Source organism: Meles meles, chromosome 14 (genome assembly GCF_922984935.1).
Source record: "Meles meles chromosome 14, mMelMel3.1 paternal haplotype, whole genome shotgun sequence".
In the NCBI taxonomy this organism is placed as follows: domain Eukaryota; kingdom Metazoa; phylum Chordata; class Mammalia; order Carnivora; family Mustelidae; genus Meles; species Meles meles.
This window is the reverse complement of record NC_060079.1, coordinates 71,734,547-71,757,765: the sequence shown is the minus strand read 5'-3', so window position 1 is coordinate 71,757,765 and position 23,219 is coordinate 71,734,547. Positions and strand designations below refer to the sequence as shown.

Below are 23,219 nucleotides of genomic sequence, written 5' to 3'. Positions count from 1 at the left end.
CACAAGTAGGGAGAGAGGCAGGCAGAAAGAGAGAGAGGAGGAAGCAGGCTCCCTGCCAAGCAGAGAGCCCGATGCGGGGCTCGATCCCAGGACCCTGGGATCATGACCTGAGCGAAAGGCAGAGGCTTTAACCCACTGAGCCACCTAGGCGCCCCCCCCCCAGTCCACGTTTAATGAAGTTTCTGTTTAATAATTTTTACATTTCACCCTTTTGATCAAAATCTTTCCTTGAAAGCATCACTGACCAAAAGTCAGGTTTCATATTTAGTGGTTTTGTCGCTCAGTGCCAGAAAGGATCTTTCCTACTTGTCTTGTCCTGCATTGAATATGGAAAGTACATAGGTTTGGAAACCACTTAAAAGCCACATTTGAGTAACAGGAAGGGAAGTACCTCAAGAGTTTTCCTTCCTAACGATCTAAAGACTGTATGATTTCAAGACTGTTAAGTACTGGAGATCCTCTCCTTACTGGGTACATCATTTTTATAAAAGTTTGATAGGTGACTAAGTACAAAAATAATTATATAAAAACAGAAGAAGTAACATAACTTCCAAATTGTATGATGGTTCTAAATGGGGCCCCTAGGTCAGAAAGTATCCAGCTGAAGGTATATACTGGCACTTATTCCGACATAAGGGAGAAAAGTTCTCCCAATGGTGGCAGTCTTAAAGTCCTGTATGCCTCCTGGGAGTCCCCATTTAAAGTAGCCATGAAGACCAAATAATACAGTAAGAGCACACTGGAAGAATTAACCACGTGCCTTTGAGAGATTCAGTGCAGGTATAAACATGAAGCAATAACTAATGAAATTTTTGCAAAAATAGCACAACTTCAAAAATAGTACTCTTATCTCAAAAGAACCATTTGAAAAACAGATGTTATCCAGCAATACAGCCTATAAGGTTGCAAATTCAGAAACCATGAATTTGAACAAGAATTCAGACTCAGATAATAGTGCAGATGAAAGACATCCGTAAATTCTGAACCTTCTAACCCTTTAGAAAAAGCAAGTGAAATTTAATTTGTCATGGTATCATGATAAGCCTGTTGCTGAAAGGCCATACTCAAGAGGTTTCTCCCTTTCACAAGGGTTTGGAAAATGCACACAAGAGTATTTCCCTTCTAAGAAAGATAGTAGAAGCAAACAGTGCAGAAAAGGTATACAGGCCAGGTCCAGACAATCTGAGAAAGCTGTATTGTCAGATGTGGTTTGCTTTCATTCAAGGAAATCTTTGCTTGGAGGTCCCCAGATGGTGTAGTGGTCCAGTCAGGGTTTAATGATTTCTCTAGATGTGTCCCGTGAATCCAAGAGCCTGTCCTTTGAAGTTTGGTGCCACAAGGATTAGCAGTTCCCAATAAGAGCCTTTCCAGCAAGGCTGAGTAGTCTTTCTGGAGGTGCCTTTTTCTAGAGATGAAATCTCCAGTTTGCAAGATGTGATGCTTAAGGTCATCATCTCTCAGCAGTGAAAAAGATGACTCTGCCTAACGTGGTTTTTCATAGAAGTAATTATTGAAGTATATCCCCTTTTATCTACTGTGGGCTAAAGGAGCTGTAGGAGCCAAGTGCATTGGACCTCCGTGACCATCTCAAAGGAGGAGAGTTTGAGTTTCAAAGGGGTGGATCTAAGATTTAGAAGAACCAGTGGCAGTGCTCTTGGTGAAGGTATTTGGAGGATCTCTGCAAATTTTGCCAGTTGAGTCTTAATAGTGTTGTTAATATGCTCAACTCATGGAGGATCGAGGATGATCTACACTATGACACTGATAAAACTGGGCAAACAGCGCAGACGTCAAAGCACCTGCTCCTTAAAGTGGGTTCCCAATCACTGTGAAGTTTGAGAGGGTTCCCCAGGTACAGATCACTTTTCTAACAGAATTTTTAGCCATGATAAAAACAGCAACCTCTCTACAAGGGAAAGCTTCAGTCCACTGAGAAAACATGTGGACCGTTACTGCAACTTGTTTCTCTCCATGCAATGGGAAAGCACTGTGCAAACAGCTTTGCAGACAGGTTTCCCTGAATTGTGTTTTTGGCAGGTGGGGCAAGTGAGGTAGGCCCTTCTTGCAACCTCCTTAATATGTCCCACCAGTATTGGTTCATGAATACTGTCTTGTGTCAGTAGACCACAATCGTTTAAGGCACGTATAGTGGTAAGTAGTGGGAACTTGGAAGATTTCTGGTAGGGCCAGATTGTTATTTGGTCCAAACTAGAGTTCTCTCTTTTTATTGAACCAACAATTATTAGATTTCCAATATTGTTTTCCCCTCTCGGGCAATTGTTAGGTATCTCCTCTTTTTTTTTTTTTTTTTTGGAAGATTATTTATTGGAGGGAGCGTGAGAATGCACACATGCGGAGGGGAGAGGCAGACTCCCTGCTTGGAAGGGAGCCCGGTGTGGGGGTTGATCTCAGAACCCCAAGATCATGACTCGAACCGAAGGCAGATGTTTAACTGACTGAGCTACCGGGCGCTCCACTTGTTGGGTATCTCCTGGTGGTCTTTCTTTTTTTTTTTTTTTTTTTTTAAGATTTTATTTATTTATTTGACAGAAATCACAAGAGAGGCAGGCAGAGAGAGAGGAAGGGAAGCAGGCTCTCCGCTGAGCAGAGAGCCCGATGTGGGACTCGATCCCAGGACCCTGAGATCATGACCTGAGCCGAAGGCAGCGGCTTAACCCACTGAGCCACCCAGGCGCCCTCCTGGTGGTCTTTCTGAATTATCATATGCAGAACATCTCTTTGGACCATGACAAGTTTCTTTGAGAGCAGTGTTTTGGGCAGAAATATCAATCAGATGGTTTCCTTTGGTCTCAGGATGTTGAGTCTGGAATGCCCAGGAGCCATAAACAGCCAGAGCAGCCAGCAAAATGTGGCATCTAACAAATTTTGGACATAAGAGCCATTTTTAATTTTAGCCCTGTTGGAAGGAATCTTTGTTTCCATAATCCAAAGTCATGAGGCTACCCCAAAGGCACACCTGCTATCAGTATAAATGTTTACAGTTTTGCCCTTAGCCAAAATACAGTGGTGGTTAAAAGGGATCCCATGATGATTTCGTCAGAAATGTCTCTGAGGCCAGGGTGATATCCTTGGGCCGCTGGGTCTATTTGTTGACTGTAAAACCCTGTGGGTTCCTGTGTTTTGGGGTGAGTACTCCCAAGGTTATTCCCTTCCCTCTCATATGCAGAGACACCTATGTCTTCCTGATCTTTCCAAATAATAGGGTGAGGTTTTGCCTTTTTTAGTAAAACTTCTAGAAATTGAGCCATAAGAGAGAAATTTGGAATCCAGTTTAAACAGTAGCCAGCCAGTTGAAAAAAACCTTGTAATTGGCCTCAGTTTTAGGTTTTTGCAAAGTTCAGAATGCCATGAAATCTCTCTAGATCCAAATGTAGTCCTTGTTCTGAGGGCAGGTGCCCTAAGTATCAAACCTGAGTTTGAGCAAACAAATTTTTCTTTGGAGTGTTTATTTCCCTTTAAGGCCAAAAGTTTTAATAGATGAATGCTGTCTTCCTATGAAGAGGTTTGAGGAGAATGGAGAATCAGGTCATCTAGGTATTTTAACCAATTAGAGCCTGTAAAAAAAAAAACTTAACATCCAAATCAGCTTCTAAGGTTTGTGAAAAGAAGGACTCTGAAACTGGGGGGCATTACTGTCCAGGTGTCTTTCCATTCTTCCTAAGTGAAAGCAAAAAGATACTGGTTGATCTTTATCAACCGGAATACTAAAAAATGCATTGTATAGATGAGTTACAGTGAAAAATTTGCCGCCAGTGGGAATGGTGTCCATGTATGGGTTAGGAACAGTAGGGTCCTGAAGGATAACAATATCATTTGTTGTTCAGAGGTCCTGCACAAACCTCCATCCTTGGCCATTGGATTTCCTCATAGGTAAAATAGGCATATTATAGGGATAATAAGGCCTTGAGCTTTGTAATCTTCTGTCATGGTGCTTGATGCCTTGAAAGGCTTCTTATAGGATATTCATTAATTCTCAGGAGAGGTTTTGAGGAATCTATTTGAGTCTTGATGGGAGGCACACTATGAATTCTGCCAATACTAGTTGACGATCTTGTCCATAGGGGAGGGACCCAATAGGGCAAAGGATCAGTATCCTCGGACTCAGCTGTAGTGTTGTCAGAGTCAGAGCAAATAAAAGATGTCAAAGGGTCATTTAATTTCCCTGGTTGCCTATTTTGATTACTGAGTTCAGATTCTAGAATTATTTCCCCTTTTCGGAGAAAGGAATTCTGGTGTATTTTTCTAAGAACTCTCAGCCCAGTAAATGAAGAGTGACGGAGGAACGAAGGAGAAAGGCGTGGGTATCAGAGTGCTTAGACAAAAGGGAGTAGGTTCAGAGATAGGAACCCGTTGAGGTTTATTGGACATCCCCGACTTTAGTACTCCAGAGCAGGGACTGCTTCATAGCCGTGGGGGACTGAGCACCAAGAGCGTAGCTCTGGTGTCAATAAGGACAGAGATGCATCCCCAATCCAAAGAGTGGTTTCTCTGAGTCAATTAAGGAGGAGGACTGGGAAGAGCCTCTGTAGCTCCTTGGAGCCCTGTTCTTGGGAATTAGGAGGACCCTGGAGATACTGGCTAGGGGGCTTAAAGTGCCAGGAGCTCCTAAGCCAATAACAATTTTCCCCCAATATCCTGGCTCTTTGCAAATAGTAAAAACTAGTATGTTTTTTGTTTTGTTCAGAGGCTTTCATTTGCCTGAGAGGAAAATGAAGAATTTTAAGAATTTTATTTTGTGTGTGAGGGTCGGTGGCACATCTAGGATGACTATGTCTAGAATAAACAGTTTCCCATTCAACCCTCTTCCTTTTAACTAAATGAGAATCCACTATAACCATAGAATTAAATGCTACCTACATGGATTCAGCATCTTAAAGGAACATCAGATTTTAAGGATAATTTGGAGGTGATTTTAATAGTCATGAATGGGTTTCGCCAGGCTTTTGTGTGCCAGCCTAAATCAGCAATGATTTTGCTCAATCAACAGGCTTGGGAAAAGCTACTATACTTGCTCAGTGGAGATTTCCAGCAAGTGTTTTAGCATCTTGCCAAAAGTTAGGTGTCTGTTTCTCTAAACCCCTTTCAGGATCTTCTCCTTGGAGTAGTTTTATCCAGGGTTTGGCCGGAACCTCCAACAAGCATGTGGACGAATTGATACAAATCTGAGAAACCAGGTTGCTAAGTTTGAACAACTATGCTAACTTCTTCAGCAAACCTTTCGAGGTCCTCAGTCACTTTGGGGGGAAAAATAATTTCAGCTAGCGAATTAGAGGAGGGAAACTGAGGGTATAGAGGAGGTGCAGGCAGTATGGAAAGGAAGGAGGATGATGGCATGGGAGGCAGAGTTTGAGCACAAGGTGGCTACCACATCCTGAGACAAGACGGCAGGGAGAAAAGCGAGACCTCAGAAACTATTGTGTCTTTGTAATTGTTTGCCTCAGCTAATCTAGAAATTGTATTTTTCTGAGAGGCAATTTTAGATTTCTGATAACCTTTGGAAGCTTCAAAAAACCAATCCAAATAGGCATCCACACAGCTTTGACAATTTCAGAGCCATGGTGGCCCAGTTCAACCTTCAGAAAAGGGTTAGGGGAGATCAGATAATGGCCATTGCAGTTCTAAATTACTTTTGGTTAAGTCGCTGCATTTATTTAGAAATGTGGATGAAGAGGAACCATAGTTTTGTTTTTGTTTTTGTTTTTTTTTAAAGATTTTATTTATTTATTTGACAGAGAGAGAGATCACAAGTAGGCAGAGAGAGAGAGGAGGAAGCAGGCTCCCCACGGAGCAGAGAGCCCAATGCAGGGCTCGATCCCAGGACCCTGGGATCATGACCTGAGCCGAAGGCAGCGGCTTAATCCACTGAGCCACCCAGGTGCCCCTGTTTTTGTTTTTTTAACATATTGTTTGTTTCAGAGGTACGGGTCTGTGATTGATCAGTCTTACACAATTCACAGCACTCACCATAGCACATACCCTCCCCAATGTCCATCACTGCCACCCCATCCTTCCCAGCCCTCTGCCCTCCAGCAACCCTCAGTTTGTTTCCTGAGATTAAGAGTGTCTTATGCTTTATCTCCTTCTCTGGTTTCATCTTGTTTCATTTTTCCCTCCCTTCCCCTATGATCCTCTATCTTATTTCTCAGATTCCTCATATCAGTGAGATCATATGATAATTGTCTTTCTCTCATTATTTTGCTTAGCGTAATACCCTGTAGTTCCAACCACGTCATTGCAAATGGCAAGATTTCATCTTTTATGGCTGCATAATATTCTTGGGTGTGTGTGTGTGTACCACATCTTCTTTATCCATTCATCTATTTATGGACATCTAGGTTCTTTCCATAGTTTGGCTATTGTGGACATTGCTGCTATAAACATTGGGGTGCACATACCCGTTCAGATCATTACATTTGTATCTTTGAGGTAAATACCCAGTAGTGCAATTGCTGGGTCGTAGGGTAGCTCTATTTTCAACTTTTTGAGGAACCTCTATAGCATTTTCCAGAGTGGCTGCACCAGCTTGGATTCCCACCAGCAGTGTAGGAGGGTTCTGCTTTCTCTGCATCTTGTCATTTCCTGACTGGTTACTTTTAGCCATTTTGATTGGTGTGAGGTGGTATCTCATTGTGGTTTTGATTTGTATTTCCTTGATGCCGAGTGATGTTGAGTACTTTTTCACGTGTCTGTTGACCATTTGGATGTCTTCTTTGTAGAAATGTCTGTTCGTGTCTTCTGTCCACTTTTTGATTGGATTATTTGTTCTTCGGTGTTGAGTTTGATAAGTTCTTTATAGATTTTGGATGCTAGCCCTTTATCTGATATGTCATTTGCAAATATCTTCTCCCATTCTTTGGGCTGACTCTTAGTTTTGTTGACTGTTTCCTTTGCTGTGCAAAAGCTTTTGATCTTGGTGAAATCCCAATTGTTCATTTTTGCCCTTGCTTCCCTTGCCTTCGGTGATGTTTTTAGGAAGAAGTTGCTGTGGTGAAGGTCGAAGAGTTGCTGCTTGTGGTCTCCTCAAGGATTTTGAGAGATCCCTGTCTCACATTGAGGTCTTTCATCTATTTTGAATTTATTTTTGAGTATGGTAAAAAGAAATGGTCCAGTTTCATTCTTCTGCATGTAGCCATCCAGTTTTCCCAAGACCATTTGTTAGAGACTGTCTTTTTTCCATTGGACCTCCTTTCCTGCTTTGTCAAAGATCAGTTGACCATAGAGTTGAGGGTCCATTTCTGGGCTCTCTGTTCTGTTCCATTGATCTGTGTTTCTGTTTTTGTGCCAGTACCATACTGTCTTGTTGATTACAGCTTTTCAATAGAGCTGCAAGTCCAGAATTGTGATGCCACCAGCTCTGGTTTTCTTTTTCAACAGTCCTCTGGCTATTTGGGATCTTTTCTGGTTCCATACGGATTTTGGAATTACTTGTTCCATTTCTTTGAAAAAAGTTGCTGGTACTTTGTTAGGGATTACTTTAAATGTGTAGATTGCTCTAGGTAGTATAGACATTGTTTGTTTTTCCAATTCACGAACATGGAAAGTTTCTTTGTGTCTACCTCAATTTCTTTCATGAGTATTCTATAGTTTTCTGAGTACAGATTCTTTGCCTCTTTGGTCAGACTTATTCCTAGGTATCTTATGGTTTTGGGTGCAGTCGTAAATGGGATAGACTCCTTAATTTCTATTTCTTCTGTCTTGTTATTGGTGTATAGAAATGCAGCTGATTTCTGTGCATTGATTTTATGTCCTGACACTTTACTGAATTCCTATATGAGTTCTAGCAGTTTTGGGGTGGAGTCTTTTGGGTTTTCCACATAAAGTATCATATCAACTGCAAAGAGTGAGAGTTTGACTTCTTTTTTGCCAATTTGGATGCCTTTTATTTCTTTTTGTTGTCTGCTTGCTGAGGCTAGGAATTCTATTAGTGTATTGAATAGCAGTGGTGACAGTGGACATCCCTGCCGTGTTCCTGACCTTAGGAGAAAAGCTCTGTTTTTCCCCATTGAGAATGGTATTTGCTCTGGATTTTTCATAGATGGCTTTTATGTTATTGAGGTGTGTACCCTCTCTGCCTCACTGTGTAGAGTTTTGATCAAGAAAGGATGCTGTACTTTGTCAAATGCTTTTTCAGCATCTATTGAGAGTATATATGGTTCTTGTTCTTTCTCTTATTAAAGTATTGTATCACATTGATTGCTTTGCAGATGTTGAACCAACATTGCAGCCCATGAATAAATCCCACTTGGTCGTGGTGAATAATCCTTTTAATGTACTGTTGGATCCTATTGGCTAGTATTTTGGTGAGAATTTTTGCATTTGTGTTCATCAGGGATATTGGTCTGTAATTCTCCTTTTTGATGGGGTCTTTCTCTGGTTTTGGGATCAAGGTGATGCTGGCCTCATAAAATGAGTTTAGAAGTTTTCCTTCCATTTCTATTTTTTTGGAACAGTTTCAGGAGAATAGGTATTAGTTCTTTTTTAAATGTTTGGCAGAATTCCCCTGGGAAGCTCTCTGGCCCTGGGCTCTTGTTTGTTGGGAGATTTTTGATGACTGCTTCAATGTCCTAACTGGTTATGGGTCTGTTCAGGTCTTCTACTTCTTCCTGGTTCAGTTGTGGTACTTTATAGTCTCTAGGAATGCATCCATTTCTTCCAAATTGTCTAATTTGCTGGCATATAGTTGCTCTTAATATATTCTTATAATTGTATTTCTTTGGTGTTGACTGTGATCTCTCCTCTTTATTTCATGATTTTATTAATTTGGGTCGTTTCTCTTTTTGGTAAGTCTGTCCACAGGTTTATCAATCTTATTAATTCTTTCTAGGAAACTAGTTTCCTAGCTTCATTGATCTGTTCTACTGTTCTTTTGGTTTCTCTTTCATTGCTTTCTTCTCTGATCTTTATTATCTCTCTTCTCCCACTGGGTTTAGGCTTTATTTGCTGTTCTTTCTCCAGCTCCTTTAGGTGTAGGGTTAGGTATGTATTTGAGACCTTCTTGTTTCTTGAGAAAGGCTTGTCTTGCTATATACTTTTCTCTCAGGAACGCCTTTTTTGCACCCCAAAGATTTTGAACAGTTGTGTTTTCATTTTCATTTGTTTCCATGAATTTTTTCAATTCTTCTTTAATTTCCTGGTTGACCCATTCATTCTTTTTTTTTTTTTCTTTAAAGATTTTATTTACTGGGGCGCCTGGGTGGCTCAGTGGGTTAAGCCGCTGCCTTCGGCTCGGGTCATGATCTCGGGGTCCTGGGATCGAGTCCCGCATCGGGCTCTCTGCTCAGCAGGGAGCCTGCTTCCCTCTCTCTCTCTCTCTCTGCCTGCCTCTCTATCTACTTGTGATCGCTCTCTGTCAAATAAATAAATAAAATATAAAAAAAAAAGATTTTATTTACTTATTTGACAGAGATCACAAGTAGGCAGAGAGGCAGGCAGAGAGAGAGAGAGAGGAGGAAGCAGGATCCCCGCTTGAGCAGAGAGCCCTACGCGGGGCTCGATCCCAGGACCCTGAGACCATGACCTGAGCCGAAGGCAGAGGCTTTAACCCACTGAGCCACCCAGGTGCCCCGACCCATTCATTCTTTAGTAGGGTGCTGTTTAGCTTCCATGTTTTTGAGTTCTTTCCAACTTTCCTTTTGTGGTTGAGTTCTAGTTTCAAACACTGTGGTCTGAAAATACGCAAGGATTGACCCCAGTCTTTTGGTACCAGCTGAGACCTGATTTGTGGTTCAGGATGTGATTTATTCTGGAGAATGTTCCATTGCACTAGAGGAGAATGTGTATTTTGTTGCTTTGGGATGGGATGTTCTGAATATATCTGTGATGTCCATCTGGTCCACTGTGTCATTTAAACCCTTTATTTCCTTGTTGATCTTTTGCTTAGATGATCTGTTCATTTCAGTGAGGGGGTGTGTTAAGGTCCCCTACTATTATTGTATTATTGTCTATGTGCTTCTTTGATTTTGTTATTAATTGGCTTATATAATTGGCTCCTCCTGTGTTAGAGACATAGATATTTAAATTTGTTAGATCTTCTTGTGGGGCAGACACTTTAAGTATGATACAGTGTCCTTCCTCATCACTTATTATAGTCTTTGGCTTAAAATCTAATTTATCTGATATAAGGATTGCCAACCCAGCTTTCTTTTGATGACCATTAGCATGTTAAATTGTTTTCCACCCCCTCACTTTAAATCTGGAGGTGTCTTTGGGTCTAAAATGAGTTTCTTATAGACAGCATATCAATGGGTATTGTTTTTTAATTCATTCTGATACCCTGTGTCTTTTGATTGGGGCATTTAGTCCATTTACATTCAGGGTAAATGGATATGAATTTAGTGGCATTGTATTGCCTGTAAGGTGACTGTTACTGCATATTGTCTCTATTCCTTTCTGATATGTTACTTTTAGGCTGTCTCTTTGCTTAGAGGACCCCTTTTAATATTTCCTCTAGGGCTGGCTTGGTGTTGGTAAATTCTTTTAGTTTTTATTGTCCTGGAAGCTTTTTATCTTTCCTTCTATTTACAACAACAGCCTATCTGGATATAGTATTCTTAGCTACATATTTTCCTTGTTTAGTGTTCTGAATATATCATACCAGTCCCTTCTGACCTGCCCAGGTCTCCAAGTATAGGACTGCTGCCAATCTAATATTTCTACCATTTTATGTTACAGACCTCTTCTCCTGAACTGCTTTCAGGATTTTCTCTTTGTTACTGAGACTTGTAAGTTTTAGTATTAGATGACGGAGTGTGGACCCATTTTAACTGATTTTGAGGGGGGTTCTCTGTGCCTCCTGGATTTTGATGCTTGTTCCCTTCACCAAATTAGGGGTTCTCTGCTATAATTTGCTCTTATATACCTTCTGCCCCCTCTCTATTTCTTCTTCTTCTGGGATCCCAATTGTTCTAATACTGTTTTTTCTTATGGTATCACTTATCTCTCAAATTCTCCCCTCGTGATCCAGTAGTTGTTTATCTCTCTTTTTCTCAGCTTCTTTATTCTCCATCATTTGGTCTTCTATGTCACTAATTCTCTCTTGTGCCTCATTTATCCTAGTAATTAGAGCCTCCATTTTTTATTGCACCTTATTAATAACCTTTTTGATTTTGACTTGGTTAGATTTTAGTTTTTATTTCGCCAGAAAGGGATTCTTTGGTATCTTCTCTGCATTTTTCAAGCCCAACTAGTATCTTTATAATCATCATTCTGAGCTCTAGTTCTGGCATCTTACTAATGCCTGTATTGATTAGGTTCCTGGCATTTGTTACTGCCTCTTGTTCTTTTTTCAGACAGGGGGGCACAGGGGGGCTGAGTTTTTCTGCTTTATCATTTTGCCCAAAGAAGAATAGATGAATGAGAGAACAAAATGCTAGAAGGGTAGCAACAACCCCAGAAGAAGAGACCCAAAACTGGGGGGATAAGAAAGGAAAAAAAAAAAAAAAAGAATATGATCAGAGGATGCCTGGGTGGCTCAGTCAGTTGAACTGCTGCCTTCGGCTCGGGTCATGATCCTGGGGTCCTGGGATCAAGTCCTCCATCAGGCTCCTTGCTCAGCGGGGAGCCTGCTTCTCTCTCTGCCTCTGCCTGCCGCTCTGCCTGCTTGTGTGCGTGTGCGCGCGCTCTCTCTCTGACGAATAAAATAAATAAATAAAATCTTAAAAAAAAAAAAAAGAATATGATCAGGCTGGTGAATAGAACAGAGCCACACACTAGATTTTGGCTATATTTTGGTCAGTTAGAAGAAACTACCTCCCAAAATTTTAAAGAAAGAAAAACATATATATACACAGAAATAAGGGTAAATACAATGAAGGAATGGAATATGACTGTAAAGATGAAAATTTAAAAAGATTTTTAAAAAGGAATTGATAAGTTGGTTGAAAAAAGAAAAAATTTTTAAAAATGATCAGGCTGGAAACTAGAACAAAGTGATACACTAGATTTAGGGTATATTTAGTGTGTTAGAAGAAACTGTATTCCAAAATTTTAAAGAAAGAAAAACTATATATATATATATATATATATATATATATATATATATATACACACACATACATTATATGTATATATGTGTTTATGTATATACACATACATTATATATATAATGTATGTGTATATACACACACACAGGTTAAATACAATGAAGGGATGGAATATGACTGTAAAAATGAAAATTTAAAAAGTTTTAAAAAGGAATTGATAGGATGTTAAAATTGAAAAGAAGAAAAATTTTTAAAAAATAGAAAAAGAAAAAAATTAAAGAAAATTTTAAAAATTAACTTTGAAAGACTAAAGAATCACAGGGAAAAAAGCCATGAATTCTATGTGCAGTATTCCCTTAGAATTGGTGTTTTGCAGTTCTCATTGATTGGTAAACTTGGTCTTGGTTCTTGCTGATCTCCTTGGGGAAGGGCCTGTTGCAGAGATTCTCAAGTGTCTTTGCCCGAGGCGGAATTGCACTGCCCTTGCCGGAGGCCAAGCTAAGTAATTTGCTCTGGTTTGCTCTCGGGAGCTTTTGTTCCCTGAAGTCTTTGCATGCAGCTTTGGAGGATGAGAGTGAAAATGGGAGCCTCCGATCTTGGGGGCCCCATTCCTCAGTGTGCCCTCAGAGAAAAGCATTCAATCATGCCTGTCTCCCTGGTCTCTGGCCGCACTCTGTGCTCATCCAGCATGTGATCAAGCATTTCTTTCTCTGGCACACGACCCTGGTTAGTTTCAAACCCAGCAGATTCCTCCAGTATTCTTCCCTGCCACTCCTCCCGCAGGAGGAAGGGGGAGTGTCTCTGGATCTGCTACTTGTTGGGGCCCTGCTCGAAGAACAGTGGCCCGACTGTGCTGCAGATGATGGTTTACAGCAGCCCCGAGCTGAGGGCCCACTCCTCAGCTCTGTCTTTGCAACCAGCTGCCCTGCTCTCGTACTTGCCTCCACTCAGGCATCCTTGGTCTTTCTGTGGCCCCAATGGTCCTGAGACCACACTGTCCCAGCGAGGATTCCAATCCCTCCATTTAGCCACTGGAATGATATCCCTCAGTGGAGCAGACTTCTAAAAGTTCTGATTTTGTGCTCCATGGCTGTCTCACTTGCTGGGAGCCAGCTGATAGAGGTTTATCTTCTTGTATATTGCCTCGGATTTACTTCTCTGCATGTCCTACCTTCCAGAAAGTGGTCGCTTTTCTGTTCATAGAATTGCTGCTATTCTTTTCTTTGATCTCCTGTTGAGTTTGTAGGTATTCAGAATGGTTTGATAACTATCTAGCTGAATTCCTGGGACCAGACGAAATTTAGATCTCTTGCTCCTCTGCCATCTTCCTCCTCCCTGGGACCATAGTTTTTAAACACAAAACAACCAGAGTCCCAAAATCAGGAGCAGGGTGGGGGAGCTCAAAGCATTTTGATGTTTGGTATCCCATTTTGTAAGTCTTTCTTTAAAGGAGAAAAAAAAAATCCTAAACAGCACAGTTTCAACAGTAAATGCCTGTTGCAGAAGGAGTCAAACTACAAGCCAATATAGTTCCAGTAGGAATAGTCCAGTTTCAATAAGGAGTCAGATCAAAGACTTGCACAGTTCCAGTGAACAATCTGAAAAGGAGCTGGACTAACCAAAGGTAGCACACAGTTCTAATAGGAACAGTTTGGTTCCAAAAGGAATAGGACTAAAGGCCAATGTAGTTCCAACAGGAGCATTCTAATCCCAAAAAGGAATTGGACCGAAGGCCAACACAAGGTATGGTTCCAACAGGAACAGTTTGGTTCTTGAAAAGGAGATCAAAAGTCAAATGAGTACTCTTAGAAAGAACAAGGCCTTAAAATCCCCAAGAAAAGCTTGGAGAGCTCAAACACAAACAGAGCATGGCTAGCAGTCCAGGAAAAAACTTACCCTCAAACTCCAAGGTGGGCAAGAAAACTGGGAACCAAGTTGGCTTTGTGGGTATGGGCCCTATTTGCTCACCAGCCCCAGATTGCTGGGGGTCATCTCTGGATCCTACCTCCGATCACCAAATAATGTTAATCTTAAAACAGTTACTTTACCAAGAAAAAAAGGTTTCCTCAGGAATAACAGAATTGCAGTCAGGGACAAATAAACAATGGCAAGACCTATGGCAAGTCTAACAAACGAAGGAGAAGAGTGTTATTTTATAGAAAGAGGAAATTGGAAGGGGTTGTTTTGAAGGAAAGTCTGTTGGAGAAAAGCAGGAGTTAAAGGTGATGATGGTTTCTCGTTGGCTGAATTGCAGAGGTAGTCAATTTCTTGTAGGCAATGCAAGGTACCTCTTTCCCTCTTGGGCCCTGTAATTAATGATTTTTTCCTATTGAAGATTATTCTATTAGAGGTCTGTAATTGACATTGAGTGGTACAGCTCCCCCTTCTAGCTTCTTCTGGTATTTCCCCTCACCCCTGTTAGTGAGGTTTCCCTTTTTTTTTTAAGATTTTATTTATTTATTTGACAGAGATCACAAGTAGGCAGAGAGGGAGAAAGGAAAGAAAGCAGGCTCCCCACTGAGCAGAGAGCCCAATGCGGGGCTCGATCCCAGGACCCTGGGATCATGACCCAAGCCGAAGGCAGAGGCTTTAACCCACTGAGCCACCCAGGCGCCCGAGGTTTCCCTTTATTAATTTTCACATACTTTTTGACCACCTCCACCCATTTCACCCATCCAGTGCCTGCCTCTTGCAACCACCAGTTTGTTCTCTATCAATGAGCTTTTTTTTTTTTTTTTTTTTTTTTTTTTAGGGATTCCACATATGGGTGAGATCCTATGGTTTCCTTTTTCATTGCTAAATAATATTTTGTTGTATACATATACCATATTTTCTTTAGCCATTCATCCATTGATGGACACTTAGATTGTTTCCATATCTTGGCTATTATAAACAATGCTGCAATAAACATGGGGTGTATATATCTTTTCCAGTTGCTGTTTTCATTTTTTTTTCTGAATATTTACCCAAAAGTGGAATTGCTTGATTATATGGCAGTTTTAAAAAAAAAATTTTTAGGAGCATCAGTACGGTTTTCCATAATGGCTGCACCAATTTATATTCCCACCAATGGTGCACAGGGTTCTCTTTCCTCTAAACCTTCAGCAATACTTGCTTTCTCTTTTTGATAATAGATATTCTAAAGGTATGAGGTGGTATCTCATGGTTTTGATTTGCATTTCCTTGATGATTAGTGATGTTGAGCACCTTTCTTGTACCTGTTTGCTATCTGTATGTCTTCTGAAAAATGTCTATTTGGAGCTTCCCCCCATTTTTCAGATAAAGTTGTTTTTTTTTCTATTGAGTTGTATGAGTTCTTTGTGTATTATCAGTATTGATGCCTTATCAGATGTATGATTTACAAATATTTTTCCTATCGGGTAAGTTGCCATTTCATTTTGTTGATTTCCTTTGCTGTGCAGAGGCATTTTTTTTTAAGATTTTATTTCTTTATTTGACAGAGAGAGATCACAAGTAGGCAGAGAGGCAGGCGCAGAGAGAGAGAGAGAGAGAGGGAAGCAGGCTCCCTGCTGAGCAGAGAGCCCGATGCAGGACTCGATCCCAGGACCCTGAGATCATGACCTGAGCTGAAGGCAGCAACTTAACCCACTGAGCCACCCAGGTGCCCCAGAGGCATTTTTTTTAAGGATTTTATTTTTTTGATAGAGAGTGAGAGCATGATCATAGTAAGGGGCAGGGGAGGAGGTAGAGGGAGACTCCCCACTGAGCAAGAAGCTCAGTACAGGGCTCCATCCCAGGACACTGGTTCATGACCTGAGCTAAAGTCAGATGTTCAACTGACTGAGCCACCCAGTTGCCCCTGTACAGAGACATTTTAATTATAGTGCCACTTGTTCCTTTTTGCTTTTGTTGCCTTTGCTTTTGGTATCAAATCCAAAAAATCATTGCCAAGACCAATGTCAAGAAGCTTACTACCTATGTTTTCTTCAAGAAGTTTTGTTGTTTCAGGTCTTATGTTCAAGTTTTAATTCATTTCAAGTTAATTTTTATGTATGATTTAATGTTGGGGTGAAGTTTCCTTTGCATGTGGCTGTCCAGTTTTCCCAACACCATTTAATGAAGAGACTGTCTTTTTTTCCATTATATCTTCTAGGCTCCTCTGTTATAAATTAATTGGCCATATATATATATATGAATTTATTTCTGGGCTCCCTAGTCTGCACCATGGATTAGTGTGTCTGTTTTTATAACAGTCCCATACTGTTGTGATTATTATAGCTTCGTGATGTAGTTTGAAATCAGGAAGCCTGTTGCCTCTGGCTTTGTTGTTCTTTCTCAAGATTGTTTTGGATATTCAGGGTCATTTGTGGATTGTTCTATTCTTGTGAAAAAATGGCATTGGAATTTTGAAAGGGATTGCCCTTAATCTGTGAATTGCTTTGGGTAGTGTGGACTCTTTAACAATATTAATTCTTTCAATCCATGAATAATAGAATATCTTTCTATTTATTAATGTCTTAAATTTTTTATCAGTGTCTTATACTTCTCAGTGTATAGACTTTTACCTCCTTGATTAAATGTATTTGGAGGTATTTTATTCTTTTTGATGCAACTGTAAGTGGGATTGTTTTTAAACTTATCTTTCTGATAGTTTGGTATCAGCAATGCAACAGATTTTCATATATTGGTTTTGTATCCTGACACTTAATTTATTAATTCTAATAGTTTTTTGATGGAGTTTTGGGATTTTCTATATATAATATGTCATTTTCAAACAGTGACAATTTTACTTTTTCCTCTGTGATTTGGTTGTTTTTTCTTTTTCTTTCCTGATTGCCCTTGCTAGAATTTCAAGTACCATGTTGAATAAAAGTGCTGAGAGTGAGTGTCCTCGTCTTGTTCCTGATCTTAGAGGAAAAAAATTGGAACTTTCACCGTTGAGTATGATATTAGCTATGGGCTTGTCATATGTGGCCTTTATTATGCTAAGGTTTGTTCCCTCTATGCCCAGTTTGTTGAAGGTTTTATTATAAATGGACATTGACTTTTGGTAATCATTATTTTTATTTTTCACTTTGTTAATATGGATATCTTGTAGACTAATTTGTGGATATTGAACCATCCTTGCATTGCTAGAATAAATCCCACTTGATCATGGTGTGTGGTCCTTTTACTGTATTGTTGAGTTCAGTTTGTTAGTATTTTGTTGAGGATATTTGCATCTATGGTCATCAGGGACATCGGCCTGGTGTGTGTGTATGTGTGTGTGTGTGTGTGTGTGTGTGTGTGTCCCCTTGTCTTGCTATCAGGGTAATTCTGGCTACATAAAATGAGTTTGGAAGCATTTCCTCCTCTCTAAGTTTTTGGAATAATTTGAGAAGGACATGCTACATCTTTGAATATTTGGTAGAATTCAGTAAAGCCATCTGGTCCTGGACTTTTATTTGTGGAGAGTGTTTTGATTACTGACTCAATCCTCTTCATTGTAATTCAGATTTTCTATTTCTTTAGGAGTCAGTCTTGGTAGGTTGTTTCTAGGAATTGATTTCTTTAAGGCTGTCTGGGTTGTTGGTGCATAATTATTCATAGTATATTATAATCCATTGTATTTTATGATATCAGATGTAATAAAATAGTTTTACTGAATAAAGTATTCTAGCCTAACATGTGTCCTCCTCCTCAGTCTCTTCCAGTTTCTCCCAGAGTTTGCTTGGATCTGATTCCATAACTCCATTCCAAAGCAGTTTTTGGGTTTTTTTTTCCTGGTCTTAGATTTGTAGTTCCATTGTCCTGATTTTTATTTCCCTTAAGTCTTAGAACTGGAACTTTTGTAGGATGTTCCTTAATGTCCTTCACAATCTAGCCCCCATGTGGTGTACCAACTTAATTAGTTGTAGTAGGAGAATGGCAGTTCCCAAAAAGATGTCTCCATCCTAACTGCTGGAACCCATGAATGTTACCTTATCTGGAAACAGATTTTTTGCAGATGTAATTAAGGATCTTGATCAGGATGGATGCTAAGTCCAGTGTCCAAGAGACAGAAGAGGAAAAGGCCATGTGAACAGAGGCAGAGATTGGATGATGTAGTCAGAAGCCAAGGAACACTTATATTCTCTAGAAGCTTGAAAAGGCAAGTAAAGATTCTCCCTTAGAGCCTTTGGAGGCTGTGTACCCATATCACTACCTTGGTTTTGGACTTCTGGCCTCCAGAACTGCGAAACAATAAGTTTCTGTTGCTTTAGGTCACCGGGTTTTTGGTAATTTGTTACAACAGCCCTTGGAAACAAATACAGACTTGATAACTTAATGTGGAGTGCTGCTGTAACAAATAGCTAAAAAATATAGAAGTAGCTGGTAAGTCAAGCAAAAACTGGAAGAGGTTTGAGAAATTTGTTAAAAAGTCTGGATTGCCTTAAGGAAGCTGTGGCATAAATAGGGACATTAAAGGTGATTTTGCTAAGGACATAGAGGAAAACAGGGAGCATGGTTGGGATGAAGCTTTTGTCATAGAAAATCCTTAATGTGCTTATGAGTAGAATGTTGGTGGAAATAAGATAATTAAAGGCACCACTGGTAAGAGTTTGGAAAGAAATGAGGGATCTGTTATTGGAAAGAAAGATGATCCTTGTTTTATAGTGGCAGAAAAACTGGCTGAATTGGGCTCTGTAATTGTGTGGAAAACAGAACTTCTAAGTGATGAACTTAGGTAGTTAAGGAGATTTCCAAGCAAAGCATTAGAAGTGTCTCTTGGTTTCTCCTTGTTGATAGTAAAATGCACGAGTAAGGAGAAGCTAAAGAAGGAGCTCTTAAGGAAAAATGAAGGCAGCACTTGGTAACTTGGGAGCTTCTCCACCTATCCAGATTATAAAGAATGTTGAAATGAGGAAACTCAGTGTTGGGAATACATGCTCTGGAAAGAAGACTGCATATATGGCTGGACAGTCTTTTTCTGTTTCGATTAGGCATCTGACTCATAGATCCACTCAACCATCTCAGCAGAAGTCAGGAATAGATGAGGGTTTTGCAAGAAGGATCTGTGGAGGGTGTTTCTATAATGGCATGACCCTGGTGAGACATACAGGAGACCCATAAGGATTTTGATTATGTTGCATCAGCAGAAACATTGCCAGCTCATACCAAAAGATACAGAGTCAAGATGAAATGAGACAAGACTGTCAGACCTTCAAATTTCCATAGGCAGGAAATTGGCTGATATACTACTTGGTTGCAAGCATGTACTACCGTTCAAGAAAAAGGGATAATGAGAATGAGGGCAGAGCCATGGCAGGCAGCACAGTGAGTAGAGCAATAAGCCCCTGAGGGTTATGATCAGGGCTTGAAACCTAATACAGTTTGTCCTGCTGTATTTTGAACTTGTATGGGACTGGTAACTCCTTTATTCTTTCTAATTTCTCCATTTTGGGATTGGAATATCTATCTTTGGAATTTGCATTTCTGATCTCAACATGGCATTTTGGAAGCAGCTTGTTTTCTAGTTCACAGGTCCACATATGGAGTAGAATTTTGCCCCAGGATGGAGCATGCCCAGCATCTTACTCACACCTGGTTTAATTGATTTACATGAGATTTGAGACTTCTGGTGATATTTCCTTGTGCTTTTGGCTTAGAGACTATGCTCTAAGGGCTTGAGATTACTTTGGGGGTTGTTGAGTTATAGGGCATATGCATTTTCTATGTGGGACGATGTGGATTCCGGGGAGTCCAGGGTGGACTTAGTGGCTTGAATGGTGCCCCCCCCCCCCCAAAAGATACTCTAGATCCTGACTTTTGGAACTTGTGTTAACTTTGACACCAGGAATTTAGACTTTGGTCTTCTAGAACTATGAGAATAAATTTCTCTTGTTTTAAGCCACTATGTTTGTAGTAATTTGATATGGTAACCCTAGGGAGGCAATGTATTACTCTACAATCTTTCTTCATTGATACCTTATTAATGGACCTACTATATTACCTTCTCTTTGGCTCACCTATCCCCTGATAAAACTAATGTCTTTCTGGTATATTCGCATAACATTTGATCAGTATTTCTATAATAATTCTTACTGCAAGTTATATATGCTAATCTCTGCTGCTTAAATGTTAGCTTCAAGGGATAAAATTATTACTTATATTTATTTTGCCAAGTGCACAAACATGGGTGCTCAGTAAGTATTACTAATAAGTATTCCCTTGGTAGAAGCAACAAAAGTATTTTTCTGTCTTTAAAAAAGTTTTACTTATTTGAGAGGGAGAGACCACGAATGGGAGGGGCAGAAGGAGAGAGAGAGAGAATCTTGGGCAGACTTCCCACTGAGCACAGAGCCTAATGAGGGGTCTCACAACCCTGAGATCATGACCTGAGTGAAAATCAAGAGTCAGATGCCCAACTGACTGAACCACCCAGGGGCCTCAAGAGTATTTCTTAGTCATACTTATTTTTCTAAGGCTCAGTACAAAGGAAGTAGGTGTCCTGTGATGTTGATTCAATGGAAAGGACCTTATATTAGGAAGTGACTTCGTCAGACCGCCATGAGAATTCCCTCTGCAATATACCTGACATGTAGAAATTGGCGTCCTTTTGGCATCATCCAGACAGAATGCTTAGTGTTCCCTCATGCACTTACTGGTTCTGTTGTGAACAAATACAAATTGTCAGCAAGTCGTCTTTTACATAAACGAAAGTCTCTCCCACTACAACTTTACCTAGCAATCTTGACTTTATCCTTTCGAACCAGATTTCTGCTTTTTGACAGTGTAGGAGGCTAGAAGCCCGTAGGTCCTTTAACTGTTGCAGCACTTCACATTTTGTTTTCTAGACCTCATTATTCTGCTCATGTTCCAGTTTTTAATGTTTCTTGTCGTAAAAATTCTAGAAAAGTCAAAGAGGTTTAGGGAAGAAGTGTGGAAAAGGAAGAATTGAGAGCATTGGGTAGATTGAAGGAGCTTGGGAGATAGAAACTTCAGAGAAGTGAAATCTTTCTTTTTGGGGTGCTCCATTTTTTAAAGCATTCTTGGGAATTTCTGTCTTTCCTCTGTTGGTCTCTTTCTGTCTTTCTATACATAGAATCTTTCAGTTCAGCCTAGAAATTTGAGTGTTTATTTTGAGCATGCCCCTATGATGGGCACAAAGATGAGGGAGCTCATCTCCCTCTTTGTAGGGAGCAAAGATGAATGAGGTTATTTCCCTTACCTAAAGAAATTTCTAATTTAGTACTGTTTGCTAGGGATGATTATAGACTGATGGGGCTAAATTTTTCTAACATGTAACTTGTACATCGAAACTGCATTTATTCCACTGGTGTTTCTCTTGACAAAAATATTTTTTGGAATTTTGCTTGTAACTATTGTCATGCTCTTTCATGCATATAAACCGATCCTCTATGCAAATCACTTTTTCCTCTGGTAGAACTTTCTTGGGGAACACTGTTATTTGGAGCTAAATACTATATAAAACAAGTGAATAAATTGGAAATGCTAGTTTTTGGGGTCTTTTTTACCTTTTTAAACTTTAGGTGAAGAACTGATTTAGATGATCTGTCAAGGATATTTCCTCTTTTAAAATTAATGACTGGCAAATTGCCCCTGAAAGTAAATTCTAGAAGAGTTCCAAAAGTGCTGAGAGTAGTGGTATATTGAGTGAATGAGTGTGCAGAAATATATTCTCAAGGTGAACACTTGGAAGGATCATACTTAAATGCGTAAATTCTGGCATACGCAAGTTTTGCCTGTGGTTGCCTAGTATATGAGCCTGTCTGTAGTTGTAGTCAGTTAGGTATGAAGTGTTGCTCCCCACTTTGCTTAAGATTTGTACCATCCTTGACCTTTACAGGTCACATCCTATCTATCCCATCATTTCTTCTGCTTTTAGCTTCGCCTCTTTTTTTTTTTTTTAAACGCCATTGAGTTGGACACCATTAATAGCAAGAGTTGTTTATGCATTGCTTTCAATTCCTGTGCCTGTCATGTTTATGTAGATAAACCAGTTTTTCTCCCCTCCTTTCCCCCTTTAGTGACCAGACTCACAAGAATTACTTTGCATGTGTCTTAGATGTCCTCATACCTGCCATTTTTATTAAGCATAATTTAAATTTACCGAGACTAGAAAGATAGGATGGGCCATAAATCTGTGCCATCTGTTTGGCTTTCCTTTCTAGTTTAGATAGTTGAATCTACTTGCCTTTGGGTGTCTTGCACTTGGTTTTGTACAGGACTGTATAGCCTCTTACTTAATTCATTATTTCCAAAGGTTTTATTTTTTATTCCCCCCGCCCCATTATTTCCAAAGGTTTTAAATGGCTTTGTTCATTTTTTCTAACCTATGCCCTGTGGAAAAATCAAAGTGTCTGGGCTTCAAGGCCAAAGACCTAATCTGATAAATCAGCTTCCTATTAATTTTTTCATTAAGGTATTTTCTGTTTTAAATAATAAATATTGTCTACACGAATAAGCAGCTAAATAGAAATAATAGATACTATTATTTTTGGAGAGAGAGAGGGGAGGTGGGGCAGAGGGACAGGGAGAGAGAAAATCCCAAGCAGGCTCCATCACCCCCAGCACAGAGCCTGATGTGGGACTTGATCCCAAGACCCTGAGATCATGACCTGAGCCAAAATCATCTAAGTAGCTGAGCCACCCACTAAGGCACCCCAATTATAATTATTTTTAAAAATGTTTATAAAACCAATTTTTGTTTGTGAAACATAGGCAGTGTATTTTTCTTTTTTTTTAACCTTTTTTTTAAATTTTTTTCAGCGTAACAGTATTCACTGTTTTTGCACCACACCCAGTGCTCCATGCAATACGTGCCCTCCTTAATACCCACCACCAGGCTCCCCCAACCTCCCACCCCCCACACTATGGACTCTGAAAAACAACCTGAGGGGTTTTGTTTTTTTTTTTTACCTTTATATAACATTCCTTTTGTTACTGTTAAATTATACTTCTCAGTAACTTGCAATGACATGGAGCTAGAGAGTATAATGCTAAGTGAGATAAGTCAGAGAAAAACAAATACCATATTATTTCACTCATGTGGAATTCAAGAAACAAAAAAATGAGCAAAGGGAAAAAGACACAAACCAAGCAACAGACTCTTAACTATTGAGAACAAACTGGTAGTTAACAGAGGGAGGATGGGAGGGGGATGGGTGAAGTAGGTGATGGGGATGAAGGAGGACACTTACCTGTGATGAGCACTGGGTGTTGTATGGAAGTGTTGAATCACCCTGTTGTACACCTGAAACTAACATAACACCG

The 23,219-nt window shown here is 39.9% G+C and overlaps 1 protein-coding gene across 4 annotated transcripts in view; it reads left to right on the top strand.

The window, feature by feature from the left end:
* Positions 1 to 23,219, top strand: part of UGGT2 (UDP-glucose glycoprotein glucosyltransferase 2) — a 197,136-nt gene that overhangs the window by 1,778 nt on the left and 172,139 nt on the right. The gene's annotated exons all lie outside the window — the stretch shown is intronic.